The sequence below is a fragment of the Cervus canadensis genome, chromosome 12 (assembly GCF_019320065.1).
Source record: "Cervus canadensis isolate Bull #8, Minnesota chromosome 12, ASM1932006v1, whole genome shotgun sequence".
In the NCBI taxonomy this organism is placed as follows: Eukaryota; Metazoa; Chordata; class Mammalia; order Artiodactyla; family Cervidae; genus Cervus; species Cervus canadensis.
Genome location: NC_057397.1, coordinates 38,184,823 through 38,202,322, shown reverse-complemented (window position 1 = coordinate 38,202,322; position 17,500 = coordinate 38,184,823). Strand labels below are relative to the sequence as shown.

At 37.0% G+C, this 17,500-nt stretch overlaps 1 protein-coding gene across 8 annotated transcripts in view; it reads right to left on the bottom strand.

The window, feature by feature from the left end:
* ZFHX4 (zinc finger homeobox 4) overlaps positions 1-17,500 on the bottom strand; it is a 207,229-nt gene that overhangs the window by 76,367 nt on the left and 113,362 nt on the right. The gene's annotated exons all lie outside the window — the stretch shown is intronic.

Below are 17,500 nucleotides of genomic sequence, written 5' to 3'. Positions count from 1 at the left end.
GGGGAAAAAAAGTCATTTCCAAATTCATGCATTAGGCCCAACAGAGTCAGTGTTCAATTTCTAGACCTAAGTAAATTGTGTAAAAACTGCTGACACACCTCCTAGGACAAGCCACGCTCCCAAGACACAGAGGGATTGAACAGATGACAAAAACAGTTGGCCTGGTTAATTTCTTTTGGTGCTGCCCAAAAGGTGGAGATGCTGTGGTCAGAGTGGTTTCTGGTTGCTGCCTCATATAACAGTCCTGGATTTGGCCACTTTAAATGAGAGGAGGCTCAATTTTTTTTTTTTTCCCACTGTTATCAAGATGCTGTCACACGTTGTCTATACATGGAAAATACTAGCTTTTATTAGAATCACTCAGTGAACCAGTGCAAGGAGTCGTAAGAAGATGGGTAGGAAGAGAAATCAGAAAATGGGGGGTAAAAAAACCCGCTCTATGTTTATAATGCTTTACAGTGTGGTGAAACATCTGCTCTTTCCCTTCCTAGTTACGGAAACATTATCAGTAGGAGTGGCAGTAACTCTTCTTTGAAAAGTTACATCGGACACTTTAGGTTTGCAGACCTACCCAGGGTTCTGGTTTTGAAACTCTCCAGGGTAGTGTGGTTAGACAATTACAGTTGGCGCTCATTCTTCCAGGCAGCACTCAGCCACTGAAGGATGAGGGTGTATTTGTTTAACCAGTGCTGCTGCTCATCCTTGTCAGCCCAAAGCCCAGCTGAAGGCATGGGGGTCGTGGGAATTCAGAACGCAAGACAAAGCTGGCCATACAGTTGAACAGCCCAAGGACAGGGCTTGATCCCTATCGGATGATACATCTATAATGAAGGATCAAAAATACAGATTTTATTGTTACACTAGAGAGTTTCCCCTAAAGTGAACTCCCTCGAAGTTACAGTACAGTGTTATTCAGTCGCTCAGTCATGTCCGACTCTTTGAGACCCCACGAACTGTAAGCACACCCGGCTTCCCTTCCTTCACCATCTCCCAGAGTTTTCTCAAACTCATGTCCACTCATGTGATCATGAGTCAGTGATGCCGTCCAGCCATCTCATCCTCTGTCATCCCCTTCTCCTCCTGCCTTCAATACTATAGTGAAAAAACCCCAATTTGTATTAAGTATGTATTAGTTGTTTAGTTGCTGAGTTGTATCCGATTCTTGGCAACCCCATGGACTGTAACCCACCAGGTTCCTCTGTCCATGGGATTTCCCAGGCAAGAATACTGGAGCAAGTTGACACTTCCTACTCCAGGGGATCTTCCCAACCCAGGGATTGAACCCATGTCTCCTCTATCTGCTGCACTGGCAGGTAGATTCTTTACCACTGAACCACCCAGAAGCCCTGTATTAAGTACACACACACATGCGCGCACACACACACACACACACACACACATATAGATCAACTATGTCTTCTCTATGGTTAAATGATGTAATTTCTATAAATATAACATGTGTATAATATTCTTATATCATCTAAAGTGATGTAATTTCTATAAAATCTCTATAGTTTTCAAAATCATTTTCATTATGTCCTGATAAAATCTTTCCTCTCAAGTCAATTGATACACTTGCCTATCCTACCTAACCTTTAAAATTTAGCCTTCCCCGACTTTGATAATTCCACAGCGTTTCCAAATATCCTCAGTGTAAAGTTAGCATTTATCTCCATCTTCAAGCAACAAAAACCCTAGAGGACCTTTCCCAACCCACCACTCAATTCTTTGAATCCCTCCCTTTCTAAAAGTTTCCATACTTGTGCTCAAATGGTTGGTTTTATCCATTTTCACAGTAATACTTAGACTTAGCCCTTAGTGTGTACTCCATAAAAATTGAACAAAAGGCTTTAAAACTAACAAAACAAACAAAAGTTAGATAACCTGTGATGAATTTGAATGGCAGTAACCCAGGGTGGAAGGGATGCATTGGAAGTCTGGAACACGCTACTGCTATATTTAAAACAGATAACCAACAAGGACCTACCGTTGTATAGTGCAGGGGGCTCCACTCACTATTCTGTAATAACTTACATGGGAAAGAATTTGAAAAAGAATAAATACATGTATCACTGAGTCACTTTGCTACACACCTGAAACTGACACAATATTGTCAATCAACTATCAGTTCAGTTCAGTTCAGTTCAGTTCAGTCGCTCAGTCGCGTCCGACTCTGCGACCCCATGAACTGTGGCTTGTCAGGCCTCCCTGTCCCATCACCAACTCCCGGAGTTTACTCAAACTCATGCCCATCGAGTCGGTGATGCCATGTAGACATATCATCCTCTGTGGTCCCCTTCTCCTCCTGCCCCCAATCCCTCCCAGCATCAGGGTCTTTTCCAATGAGTCAGCTCTTCGCATGAGGTGGTCAAAGTACTGGAGTTTCAGCTTCAGCATCAGTCCTTCAAATGAACACCCAGGACTGATCTCCTATCAACTGTACTCCAATATAAAATAAAAAGTGTTATAAGAAGAAAACGTTAATAATAAAAGCAGTTAATACTTATTTTTTTTTAAAAAGGCAGTAACCAGTACTTATTTAAATATTTGAATTAGGACTCTCCTGGTGCTCCAGTGGTTAACCACTCTGCGCTTCCAATGCAGGAAACACGGGATTGATTCCCAGATGGGGAACCAAGCTCCCACATGCTGCATGGTGCACCCAAAAAATAAAACAAAAAGTTTTAAAAAAACAAACCCTTGAATTACTTTTGTTGTTAAGATTAAGAAGGCCTAAAATTAACCATTCCTTTCTGTGGTAGCTACTTCTACTTTTTTCTTCCTTGTCAACTGAAAGGAAGAGTGTACTTTGCAAACTCAGATTTTCACTGGTTTGTATGTAATCATTTCTTCTTCTACTATCAGGTGAGATTACAGTGGATGATGCACTCAACAGCTGGAATGCATCTTGAGTTCCGGCTTTCCTCCGAGTTGAAGGCACTGCTGATGGGACTGGGGGGCAGGGGGCGAGGAGAAGGCAACCCTGCACTTGAGTCTCTCCTCGAAGGCTGACAGCTGGGCCGGTGACAGCAGGATGGTGAAAATATCTGTGGGATGGGCTTCAACTTGGGACAGCCTTGATTTATCCATGAAAAAGGAAGAAGGACAGAAGAGCAATTCTCTCCAGCTCTTTCCATTTTAAAAAGATTTGAAGAAATTTGGTAGGATTGCTTTTTTGTTTGTTTGTTTATTACCTAATCACATAAAATGTATCTCTAAAACACTCTCTTTAAGTAGAACTATGAATCTACATTTAATTCCGAGTGGATGGTTTTTGATACTTAGCTTACGCTAGAAATTTGGTTCAAAAAAAAAAAAAAAAACTGGAGAGTGTTAAGACTAATGAGAGAGAACAATCATGGTCTCCTATAAAAATGATTTTTCCCATTTGATTTTATCATCTAGGGTGTAAGAGAGGAGTTTATTGATCTCATTGCTGCTCATGTGTTCTAAGGACCAAACTTTGTCATTTAACAACAGGGGTATAGAGCACCATGCAGCAGGGGAAATCTGTGACCACATAGAAAGACTTCTCCAAAGTGAGAGCTGACTCCCTGGAAAAGACCCTGATGCTGGGCAAGGTTAAGGGCAGGAGGAGAAGGGGGCAGGAGAGGATGAGATGGATAGACAGCAGTACTGACTCAATGGATATGAATCTGAACAAACTTTGGGAGATAGTGGAGGACAGAGGAGCCTGGCATGCTGCAGGCCATTGGGTCACAAAGAGTCAGACATGACTTGGCAACGAAACAACAACAACAAACATTTTCTTAGATTCTGCACAGGAGAACCTCTTCTTACATATAAGAAGTATGGAAACATCTTCTGAGAATAGCGTCCAACACAAAACCTGTCTACATAGCAAGAACAACAACAACAACAAAAACTGTATTTTTTCAGTTGAGAATTTGAGAATATGTGTATTTATCCTTTGTCACTGCAGAATATTCTAACCTTCTACCAAAATTATTCCCAACTCAAGAAATGATCATTAAATATTAACAGTACTTAAATTGTATCTTTCCATGCCAATTTCAGTCCCGTGTAAATATTTATAACTCAGCCTTAAACATTGGAAATGCTGTGCTTCTAATAGAAGTAACAGCCATCACTATAATGGGGATAAAATTCTGTTAAAGTAAAAACACAAAATGCTTAAAATGCTAGTTGTGTTTATGACTTGGAAAAGAAGGTTCCAATGGGCACCAGGTCAAGTTTTCCTATTTAAGAGGATCAATTTTAAGTGGAGTGCATTAATTACTTCAACAGTGACTTTTAAAGAGCTTTCCTAATCAGAATAGTCTCATGTACTCCAAAGTATCACCACTATTTTTGTCCCTATTTATGGCTTTTCTTTGTCAAGTGTGCAGTTAGTTGATACTTCAATAGTGATGGTCTTAACACTACCATCAAACTTATTGTTTAAAGAAAACAGTAAAGTAAAGAGAAGGAATAGGGAACAAAATGGAACTACAGGTAAACCTCTTTTTAAGTCTTTTTACCTGGGAATTCTTAAGTCCAAAAAAAAATGCAAATATAGTCTCCTAAATTAGTATTTTAGGTTTTCGGGTCCTAGAAAAGGTGAGTAAATTGAAATCATTTTTACAGCGGCCATCATGCCTCTGGAAGTTCATCTGTTGTAATTGGACAGGGCCCAAAGCAAAAGTATGTCTATTTCTTAAGTGAAAGTGAAAGTGTTAGTCGCTCAGTCAAGTCTGACTCTTTGTGAACTGAGGGCTGTAGCCCACCAGGCTCCTCTGTCCATAGGATTCTAGAGGTAAGAATACTGGAGTGGGTTGCCATTTCCTCCTCCAGGGAATCTTCCTGACCCAGGGATTGAACCTGGACCTCCTGCATTGCAGGCCAGATTCTTTACCCTCTGAGACATCTGATTTCTTAAAACAAGTCTATTTTGTAAAGATATGCACTTGTGGTGAAGACTTCACCCTGTTTACAAGTTAAAATCAAGTAGAGATTTATAATATCAAAATACTTCATGTCACTTTTAAAATCTGCCCTTGCAGTAAGAAAATGCTCTTTAAAAATGTATCTCCAACTACACAAACACAGAGACACATATTGGATTTATCAGTAAAATAATTTTAAGTCCATTTTTTTGAGAAAATCTATGTGCCCCCCCCCAGCCTTTTTTTTTTTTTTAAAGCCATCTCTAGTTCACCCCTAATCAAAGGCAGAAGAAACTCTGAACTGGTCCTTGGTTGGTAACCATAATTCCTTCTCATTCTATGCTTCACATGAGGTGGAAGCAGCAGAATAATGCCCATTGTTATTGTATGGTTACAGTGCCCTGTGAGTCTGGACAAGTTATTAGGTCAGACACTAACTTCCTAAGTAGAAAAATGATGTGTTCTCCTTTGTCCTCTCTTCAGTAATGGCTGGAGTCAGTGCTAATTAAGGCCCCACAGCAATGTTCTTCCAGAGAGGTCAGGGACTTCTTTCTGACACCTAAACAGTACTCAACTCAAAGGAACTGCTCCTAATCTGAAATGATGTGATGTAGAGCTGGCCTTTCAGATTCAGCGTATATTTAAAGGAAAATAACAGTTAATGGCAGGGGTGTCAAAAAAAAAAAAAAGCAGATGGAGAAGCTAGAAGAAGTGTCACTCGGTGGCTAAGTTTACCTTTCCTTACTCCACTTACAGACCAGTAGACAATAGCGCCCTGGACACCTTGTTACACCCTCCCTCCTCCTAAAATCTTGGGAAGAAGAAATCTGCACCAGGCACACCCTGGGGACATATCACCTCTGAGAAACCAGAGAACTGTTTGCTCAAGGACTATACTATACACTGGCTCCTCTTTTCACCAAGAACCACATCATCTTGTCCAAGCGTTTTCAGAGATTCAATCGTAATCTTTATTAGTGGTTGTATTCATAAGGACACAAATAGTAAATTCACATAAAGCGAACACTCTGTTAAATTTCTTATTGGGAGTAAGCCATGGTGGTAATTAATCTTGGAGTCATTTTCTCTTGCCCCTGGAGGCACGGAACGTACAAAATCAAAGTGATATTTAAGAGAAACCAAGATTTACTATCAGTGAGTTTTAATAGACATCTGCACGGATTACAAATTACTCCAAAACTGTAAAGGCTGTTATCATTAATACACTTCTCACTGTATTCTTCCCTCTCCCTCAGTGACAGGCCTGCATGCCATGAATTGACATGTATTTATTTCAGGATTTCTTGTTGCCCTTATATTGTAGAATCACTGCTCACAATGGAATGGCTGAGGGTGGACCAGAGGTCTGGCCATACAGCATTCAGTTCTCAAGTATCTGTAGCTGATTATAAAAACTTCTTCCAGGTCAAATAAATATATCAGCTTGCCACCTTCATAACTAAGTCCCCAGATCTCTTGAAAAAGTACAATTCAAGTATGAAAATTATATCTGAGGATTTAAAGCTTCCAGTGATTTTATGGTTAAAAGGTAGACTTTAAAATCATAGAAGTTGGAGATAATCTACACTACGACCTTCATTTTACAGATGAGGAAATAGACTCTCTAAGATGTTAGATGATTTCCCCCAGTTAATAGTAAGGCTGAAATTAAAATCCTGTTTTCTACGTACTCATATAGTGGAGTGATTTTTCTTCCTTACTCTGCCACTCTGTCTTCCTTCAAAAGTTTAGTACTTTATACAAAGAAAGAAATGTCCCAACATTGAAATATAGTAAAAATATCTATAAAATTATGTCCTCAGTTTTGTTATGAAATAGGGTTGCTATTACTTATAAGTGTGCTATTAAGCTATATGTAAGTGTTCCCATTTATCTAAGCAGTTTTCTATATGAAAATGCAAACCTTCTGCTTTAAAACATAAGAATGACAAGAGTTTTTCCCCCCAAGTTTACTTACTCATACAAGGACTAATGGTGAGTTCTAGGCCACCCCAGGAGCTATAGAGCCAAGTCACTGCATTCAGACACCAAATGACTGCCATCAGCAGCTTGGGGTGATCCGGATACAAAGTGAAGGGAGAATGTATAAAGTAAGATTCTCACAACTCTGGAAATTCAGACATACTGCTGGCTGATCAAAAGATATCCCAATGAACAGCAAATAGAAAAGATATTTTTTGCTCAAAGAGAAAATGGGGGATCTTTTGTGTGTGTGTGTGTGTTTAACCAAACATATTTTCAGTTTGTTTCTGACCTGTCTTTGTTTTAGCAAATTGGAATAAAATGTTAAGCAAGAGAACTTGTCTGAAATGTTTTGCTTGAAGAATTCTAGTATGAAACAGACAACCAAAAAAAAAAAAATACCACAAGGCACAGGCCTCCTGGCCCCTTTAAAAATTCTTCTCTGGTTGAGTGGCTGTTACTCAACCAAGGAAGACCCCAGTAACCCATCCTCCTGTGTTCACAGGAGACTGGATGGAAACGCAAACTTTGCCCCTGGGAACCGAAAAGGTAGCAGGCTTCTGTAACTGAATTATTCCACCTTGGGAATTTTGCTGCTGAATTTAAAATGGGGCTGTCCTTTACATTACCAAAAAAAAAAAAAAGAAAACTACCAACTGGCCAAGAAAAAGGTAACTAATGATATTTGTTCAACAAGTTTCCAAAACCTGGAACCAGAGATTTATCCCTTTCACAGAAGACTAAACTTGATTCATTAGTAATGAAATAAATATTGTCAGTGTTTTAGTTTTATACCTTAAGTATCAAAGTTTTACTTCAAGTTAACATTTCCTTATATGGGAAATTTTAGAGAAATGTATTTGCCAGGAAGGTCTTTATTTTTTAATATTTGAATACTCTAGTTTGTTAGCTTTTAAATAATATAATTTTTAATAACAATTTATTATGTGACACTGGATAACAATTAAGAATGCAGGAGCTATTTTGGATAACAACTCTATCATTTCCCAACTGTGTGACTTCGTCAGATTATTTAATGCATGTGCCTTTGCTTCCTAGGATGAAAAACAGAAATAATAATAGCTTGCCCTCAATTGTCTGTGATGATGTTAAATGAGTTAAGACATATAAAGTACATCACATGCTTGATATAGAGTAGCAATTAATAAATTATTTTAAAATCTTAGACAACTTTTATTGCAAATTTTACTTTCTTAACCACTTAGTTATACATAAGTAACTTATAAAAATACATCCAGATATACAGAACAACTTTCCCAGGTTTTTCAATATGCAAAAATAAATAAGTAACTCATTTGGACAACTCATATATTTTGACAAAAATTATATAGTAGTGAGGAAGAGAATCTTTGAGAAGATGCTGGTATGTCATATGAAATCAAATCTGAAACAAAGTCAAGCAAATATTATACATTCTAAGTGAAATTCAAATGTTTATTTACACAGAACTGTAAAGTCTCAAAAGATGCAGTTGTGCATTAGAATTTGAAAAATTATTTTTCCAAATGCATATGAACACATATTTACATATTTCTACGACAGGCTACAAAGACACTAATGGAACAGTCTATTATTTCTAAAATAATTTAACACTATTTTCAGTTCCATTAATAGCTTAGAAATTAAACTTCTAAAACCTTACACAAACAAATCAAGATAATTCCAATCTCAAATCCACAAATTGAAATGGAGATTTGGTAATTATCTAAGTAATTTGATTAATGGAGATGAATAAACTAGATGATGGTGACCCATGGATCTGTGTTGGTCCTGAAATGCTTACTTTGACTGTATAAATCAATTTAAACTGGTTAAATGCTAAATGTACTGTCTTCACAGCACAAAGTGAAAATGAGATTCTGCAGTCATTTAGTTATCTTTATTAATGCAGGAAGCTAAAAACAATTGCCTTCCATGATATGCACATGTTTATTTCCTGACAAAATATTGTTTTTGCAGAATACAGATATAATCTAAGGCTCACTCATTATCCTCAGTAATTTTGCTCTATGATTCCCCATTAGAGCACTTCATACAAACGTTTCTTTCAAATTGCTCTATTATGTCATAATCAAAAGACGGATTTTAGCCAAAATGTTTGTTTACCATCTTGCAGATAGTCAAAACAGTCTGTTGGTGCACTCTTTGATATTCATTTCTACTCATCCAGGAGTGGATTTTGGCCAAAACATCTGATTGCTCTTTTGAGGAATTTTACAATTGTATGTCAGTTGAGTTTAACATGAGCCAACAGCTATGCAATAATGGAAGTCACTGAATATTGAGCCAGCTGATTTCTTTGTCCACATAATGACCAATAAATTCTTTGGTCTTAAATTTTCCAGGATACGAAATAACACACTGGTATGAAATAAATGTTTCAATGAATTATTTTATTAGCATGTATGATTTAACCCTCAAGGCCATGTTGACAATATGCTAAAAGAATCCATCTGATCAGTTCAGTTGAAAAAATAAGCAACCCAGTAACGACGATCAGGCTACTCAGTATGGTCCAAACCCAGAACCTCACACTTAAGAGTTCGTTTTTCTCCTTGGATACAAAGAACCAAAAATCTGGCTCTTGCTAATAAAATGAGATTATTTAATTTGATAGTATACAGTTTGCCTGATAAGGGCAGCACTGATTTGGAAGAATGCAAATTCTTCCAAACTGCAAATGCAGTTTCAACTAGTCAGTTCAACAACTGACTAGGTCTCCAAGTACTACCAAAGTGCCATGTCAGTGTCCGAAGTCCACCTAAGCAGAACTAACCTAGAGACCATTAACATTAATCCATCAGAGTCCCTACTATAAACTGGACACTGTAGAACAGGGGTCCCCAACCTCTGGGATCTAATGCCTGATGATCTGAGGTGGAGCTGATGTAATAATAATAGAAATAAAATGCACAATAAATGTAATGTGCTTGAATCATCCTGAAACTACTCCCCCACCCCAGTCTGTGGAAAAGTTATCTTCCTGGAAACCATTCCCTGGTTATCCAAAAAGGTGGGGGGACTGCTGCTGTAGAAGATATGTTAGAAGCAGGAAATATATTCAAAGACATTGCAATCCCAACTGAGAGCCGAGAGTCAAACTAGAATGTACAAACTAACAAGAATACAATTCTGGTGCGTGGTCTACGTGCTAAGTCACTTCAGTCGTGTCTGACTCTTTGCAACCCTATGGACTATACAGCCTGTCAGGCTCTTGTCTGTTCATGGGATTCTCCAGGCAAGAATACTGGAGTGGGTTGTCATGCCCTCCTCCAGAGGATCTTTCTGGATGGAGGGATCAAACCCTCATCTCTTATGTTTCCTGCATTGGCAGGTAGGTTCTTTACCAATAGCACCACCTAGGAAGCCCCTACAATTCAGGGGGGAAGGATAAATTAAGAATTTTGGATTAAAATATACATACTACTACATATAAAATAGATAACCATCAAGGACTGTATAGCACAGGAAACTATACGTAATATCTTCTAATAGCATATAATGGAAAAGAATCTAAAAATATGTATAGACATATATATAAAATGTATAACTGAATCCCTTTGCTGAATACCTGAAAATAACACAACATTATAAATCAACTTTATTTCAATAAAATTTTTTTAACAGAATGAAATTCAACATGTAATTGGACACTAAGTAGTATGATACAATTACCAGACAAGATCACTGATGACAGATATATATCAATTCAGACTGCAATTATGAGGAAAGGGGGAATGAAGGCTAGCATACAAAAAGATACAGAGAATTGCTCAAGAAGGAAGCAATGATGCTTCTGGAAATATGGACTATACAGTGAAGAATATGAGAAGAGTGTAGCATGTGGCTCATTTTGGGAAAGATTTTTCTAACTAGGGAAGACCATATTGCGTCCAACCTGATATTCCCTTAATAATAAGATTCCAAACTCCTTAGGTCTTCATGAGCTCTGATAGTTACTACTTGTGTAAACTCAGCCTGGTTATTTCATCAGCAGGTGCCCTCAATATCCTGATTTGTAAAATAAGGAATATAATGGTACCCCTTGCTTACCGCTGCTATAAGAATAATTGAGCTTCCTGGTGTAAAGTATTTTAAGTGGTGATGGGCCTATAGAGGTTGCTTAGTAAAAGTTTGCTCTCATCAATATCCTCCTCCTCATTAGTATTAATCAGTAATTAGCTTTTCTTTTTAGTAATTAGCTTTTCTAAGCCTGACACACTTTCAGTCATATTTTCCAGTCTTGTTTCCTTATCTTGGACCCTTTATTTCAGCCAAACTGCACTACTGACATCTCCAGTACATCCTTTGGTTTTCAAACTTGGAGTCCTCATGTTTTACTTCATCTGGAGTATCATTACCCAGGCACTTCTTTCTCCTATTGAGATCTTGCCTTTATTTCAAGGCTCTCTCATCCTGGGTGTCTCAGTTTTCAGAGTCCTGTTTTTACCCATCTTATAACACTTGATCGCATTCATCAGAGTTCTCCCTTAAACCAGGGGTCCCCAACCTCCAGGCCATGGACCAGTACTTCCTGTCAGATCAGTGGCGCATTAGATTAGAAATAAAGTACACAGTAACGTAATGTGTTTGAACCATCTCAACCCCACCCACCCAACTCCAGACCATGGAGAAACTGTTTTCCACAAAACCGGATCCTGGTGCCAAAAAGGTTGGGGACCACTGCCTTAAACTATAAATTTCTGGGATATAAAGACATTTTTGGTAGGCATTTCACCTAATAGTATGCCAATAAGAGTCAGTGAAATTTTTGCCGAATCAAATCAATGCAAAACAGTTAAAACATAAGACTGTGCATGCCTACTGTATGCTAAGTTGTTTCAGTCATGTCCAGCTTTCTAAGACCATGTATATACTGTGGCCCCAGAGAAGGCAATGGCACCCCACTCCGGTGCTCTTGCCTGGAAAATCCCATGGACGCAGGAGCCTGGTAGGCTGCAGTCCATGGGGTCGCTAAGAGTCGGACACGACAGTGACTTCACTTTCACTTTTCCCTTTCATGCATTGGAGAAGGAAATGGCAACCCACTCCAGTGTTCTTGCCTGGAGAATCCCAGGGACGGGGGAGCCTGGTGGGCTGCCGTCTATGGGGTCGCACAGAGTTGGACACGACTGAAGTGACTTAGCAGCAGCATACTGTAGCCCATCAGGCTCCTCTGTCCATGGAATTCTCCAGGCAAGAACACTGGAGTGGGTTGTCATGCCCTCCTCCAGGGATCTTCCCCACCCAGGGATCCAACCTGTGTCTCTCAGGTCTCCTGCACTAGCAGGTGAGTTCTCTACCACTAGCGCCACCTGGGAAGTCCCAAAATACAGGACACAGAGTGTGAATGTATACAGTTATTATGCTATTTATAAGAAAACAGACTGTCCAACCCTGAATCAATAGATCTTGACTCTCCATCTATAGCAAATAAATAAGTTGTTCATTTGATCTTCCCAGAAAATGATAGCACTACTGCAATGTTTGGTTGCTGCCAATAAATTTCATGCTTTGACAAGCCTTTCTTCATCATGGTAAACAAACACCCCACCCTTAAAAGTACTGTGAACAATGACAAACTCTTGCCATGATGTTTCTGATTTTCAAACTACAATTTGACCCCTGCCCATAATTGTACCTACAGAAATGCAATTATCCAGATTTCTTTTTTTTGTCTTTTTTAACTTTGATCAGATTATTAGCTGTTGCATGAAACTTAGTTGGAGAATGATAGAATATTAGCCTTTACATTTCCTTTTATTAGGATTTAGCTATTAGGAGATACTAAAACAAAACTTCAGGACACTATAAATTCTAAAAGACAGCACTATTAAAATACTGACACTTTCAAGATTTGGCACTTTGCTATGTCTACTATTTATTATATTACACTACCTAGAGTTGTCTGTCTTTTCAAAACTAATAGCCTCAAAAAAATTCCACTGAATAACATGTTGTAAGCTCACATGGTCTCTTTACCAAAATACTCAAAAAGGAAAATTCACGATCACCAATTCTGACTTCACATCAGGTATGCATATGAAACTATTCTGTATGTGGTTAGTAGTTTTTCCAGATGAGAATGATAGCCAGTGGAGGAAAAGAAAGAATGACAAACAGAACTTTTGTCATTGATTGCACATAATAGGGGATTATCATAGAAACGCTTTCTATTTTTTCTTAAGATCGGTCTCAAAATGTCTGATCTTTACCTATAGAGTATTATTTTCCAGAGTATAGTTAAAAGCATGGATCCTGGAGTCAGACTGCTTTCCAAACCCCAGCCACATTACTGGGAGAACAGAGCTGTGTAAACTGAAAATAGACTTGACCTCATGAAGCCTCAGTTTCCTTGCTTGTGAAATAGTAATACTAATAGTGCCTGCAATATAGTATTGTTGGAGAAAGAAATAAGTTGAGGAAATCAAGGGCCAACAAAGATTTGCTTTTGCTTTTATTCTCAGTGAACCCATTCAGATTTAGAGTCAAAATCTGAACTGATTTACTGGCAATAGATAACCAATTTAGTACCGAAGGACCTACACTACAGGACATTCAAGCTAAATAACCATTTGCATAAGAACTATTCACATAATTGAGAAACATGCCACCTTAGTCTAAACTCTTTGAATGATTGCCTCAATTCTCCACCTCACTTGGCATCTATAGACAAGGTCTTCATGTCCAGTATCCACTGAAAGTTTCTGTATTTCAAATAAAAATAATAGCTGCCGTCAAGTATGTTAATGTCCATAATCATTGTAATTTTTGTAAATTATAACTGTCAGTGGTCACAAACCTACCCAATGAAAACATAAGGTAACAATTTAGCCTTTCTATTACTACTCTCAGAAAAGAAGAGCCACTTGTAGGAAACTTAAGAAGGAAGGCAAATTTATAACATTTATTCTAAAAATAGGGGATCTTTTTCCCCTCTCCCAATGGGATTATTTCTAAGGTAATATTTGCTAGAAAATATCTGCAGACAAAATTTTACCACTGCTTTTAATTTTCATTACAGAGTGATGAGACACAGTGCTACTTTAGCTTCGGTAGACAACATTTAAAGAATATGCTTGAAATAATCTAGGTATATTATAATTAATGTAAATAAAATTATATTTTTGGTTCCAATGATTAGAAATTATGTTTGTTTATATTCTGCATTTTATGGTTTTAAAGTTTCATAAAAATTTCTCCAAATAAAATACAGTACTCAATTTAAATATTTACATTTATTAGAAATGAGATCTACATGATATTAACTGTATGTTATGTATTCATATTTATTTTGTTGAACTCTGTCATTTTCATGACACAAACTCTGACCAAGGTAAAGGATATAAGATAAGCCAATTAGAAAATATATTGTCACACTGTTAAAAAGGGGATGGTCTCGGGGAAAAGTAGGAACACAAGGAAATTCAGTTATTTTATTGCATTTAAATATAATAAAAATATTTTATGAATTTTTTGAAAGAATAATTCTCAGTATGCTTAAAATTGGACATTTAAAGGATGCTATTTTTGTTAATTACATGTTGCTTGGATGCTTAAATAAGTCAAAGACTTTAAGTCTAAAGGTAACCCTGCCACGTCTCTAACTGTCCTCGAATAATTACAGAGTGGAGCCTGACTGTCACTCATGGGTATCTAGTCCATTGTGTGAGGAGAAAAAGAAAATGGCGGCCCGCGCATTAGCACGTCACCCATGGCTAGAGCAATGACAAGACAGATTAGGATGTATATTAAATCTCACACATGACTGCTTTTCTGTATCAAGGTAAAAAATCCTTGCTCTTACATACATTAGGGACCAGAGTTAGTCTGATATCTATATTAATATTGACAGTATATCAACATTCTTTTTTACATTTACTGAGTCAATAACTAGTCTAAACCTGGTAAAACTTAGATAACAAAAATGAAAAAAAAATTTTAGCAGGCAGTCTTATATTCTCATATCTAAAAAAAACTCACCCCCCTCAAAGTACTGGGCTTTTATGAATTATCAATCCTTCAGCAATACATCAACTGGCATACACAGCTGTGACTCAGTAATCCAATCTCATTTGTCAAAAAAGAAATTTGGTAGATAAAGAATGGTTCTAGAAAAAGAAACTCCTACACAGACAATAACATGAATATTATATGCATAGGAGACATTATTTTAAAAAGCTAGATTAATGCCATTGTATTGATTCACCTTCTGTACATTATTTTCACAGATAAGAAGACATTGTTAGGCAGTAATCCTGCTTCCAAAATAACCAGAGTTGTGACATGCACATGAAGCTTACAAAAATAGGAAATAATCAAATTGCTTAATTTAAGATTTTTAACATCTTTATCTGTAGCATATTTATCTGTATCTACCAGGTGGAGAATCGGAAGCCCCTTGTGAATTGGATTAGAGAAAGGAGGTCGTTATTTACATCGCGTTAAATATCACAACACTACACAAAAACCTATCTTCATTTCAAGGCAATATCTTGGTTTCATTAATAATTAAATGTTGTTTTCCAAAGATGGCTACTTTACACTCTGCTTTAAAGTATGTTACCTTTACTGTTATTTTCAAAGATACGATAATGCTTTTAAGGTGCACACATATTTTATATACATTACTCAAGAATGCAGCAAAATAAAACATCCACTTTTTCCAGTCTTAAACTAGCTTCACCGTATCACTGAATGAAGAGATATATATTTTAAAAAATCAATATTTTTTTAAAAAAAGAAAACAAGAGCCTGTATTCTTCTAAAGCTTATATTCAAATGGTTGACATTTCAATTTTAGTAACTAAGTTGTGGTTGGAAGCACCATCATTCAGAAAAAACAAAATCATGAGGCAATGAAGCAAAGTTCTTTTGATTTTAAATGCATCATGCAATGACTCTTCAAGAGTCACTCATCTCCAAAGTCAGGTAAGCTTTTATTAAAACATGCCTTTGATAAAAGACTACCTTTCTCCTTTTTCCAGCACTCTGTGGAAGGTGACTCGGGTTAAAGTGATGTTCTTAGTAATAATTATCTCTATAAGATCCATGCTATCATTTATGTAAGTCCTTGAAAATGATGCCATTTTGTGCGACTGGGACAAAATTGCGACCATGATTATAAACCCTTCCATCAGGCAACCCCACTGGCAAACAATGGCAGGAATAAGAGGCCTTTCTGTGCTCTTCTACTAATGCTGCCCTAGACTCTGCAAGCAAGACGTATGTAAAAGAAAAGATGTACAGAAATACTGGCATAGGAGAGTAACTTGCACTATTGCTTTGAGATGTTTATAGCATTAAAGCTGCTTAATTATCAATAGAGGCCCTGAAAAAGTTAAAGGAGTATTTTAACTAGCAATAAAACTATCATGATTACCAGAAATTCTGTCCTTCACCGGAGGTTGTTTTTATGCTCAACAAAATGATGTGAAATTAACTATTTTCATCAACAGATGGTCTGTAGGATAATGGCTTGTACTTTTTAATTTCCTTTTTGGCAGTACATCATGCCAAATGTTAGCAATGTCAATAGTCTTCATTAGAAGTTGTCTGATATTGTTGGGATGTTTTGTACAGACACTCATTTTCCCCCCAATATTAGAAATGGAAATCAGAGAAGTTTAAGGAGTACAGAAAGATAAAAAAAATTTAATATACTTAAGTGAAGGGAAAAGGAATCCATATCAAATTCCAAGATTAAAAATTTAAGGTTTAAAGTTTTTATTATTTCTTTTCATCTCCACGGCATTGCTGTAATTCAGAAACCAGTAATCTTTACTCTCACAAAAAACATCTTTTGTCCCTAACCCTTTTTCTTAACAAGGGGTAAGTGATGCCCCATTTATAACATTTTTCAATTCATAGAGTCCACATGTGGCCGTGTACTAGCATAGCCAGACAGAGTGTACATTTCAAAAAACTAAACCTCATAAATCTCCAGAAATTCCTCACATCTATTATGTTTACCTTCTGCTGCTGATGAGCCTGTTGGGCTCTGTACAGAGGAAATTACAAGCGCTCCAGAAGATTTGGCAAGAAGATGCTAGAAGAAACAATGGGCAAAAAAAAAAAAAAAAAAATTCTTAACTGAAGCATCATATCCAGCTTTGGCTACCATTTACATATTTGAGATTACTAGCTAGTAAAGTGGAAATTCCACTGAAATGGAATAAATTGTTTTCTGAAATCCCTATCTGATTATTGTTGGTGATGTCTGAAATTAAACATTTTAAGCTACACTGTATGGAATTCAACTGAAGGTTAACGTTCTTATTGAAAATCTGGCTGTTTATGCAGTTTTCCAATTAAGAATCAAAGTATTTGTATCTACCTGAAACTTTTGCTTCTAGCCTTGTGATCACTTTTGTATTAATCTATACTATCCAATAAATCTTTATTTAATAGATATTTGGAGGCTGTTGTAACAGCTGCTCTCTAGTAAGAAAATGCCAGTTGAAATATTTTATATTCACACATTTAAATATCACTGGAAATAAGCTTAAAGTTGATGCCAAGGGAAATGCTTATGCCTAAGACATATGCTGCAGAATGTTAAGAAGTTTGTAAGTCAAAAAATCTTCCAC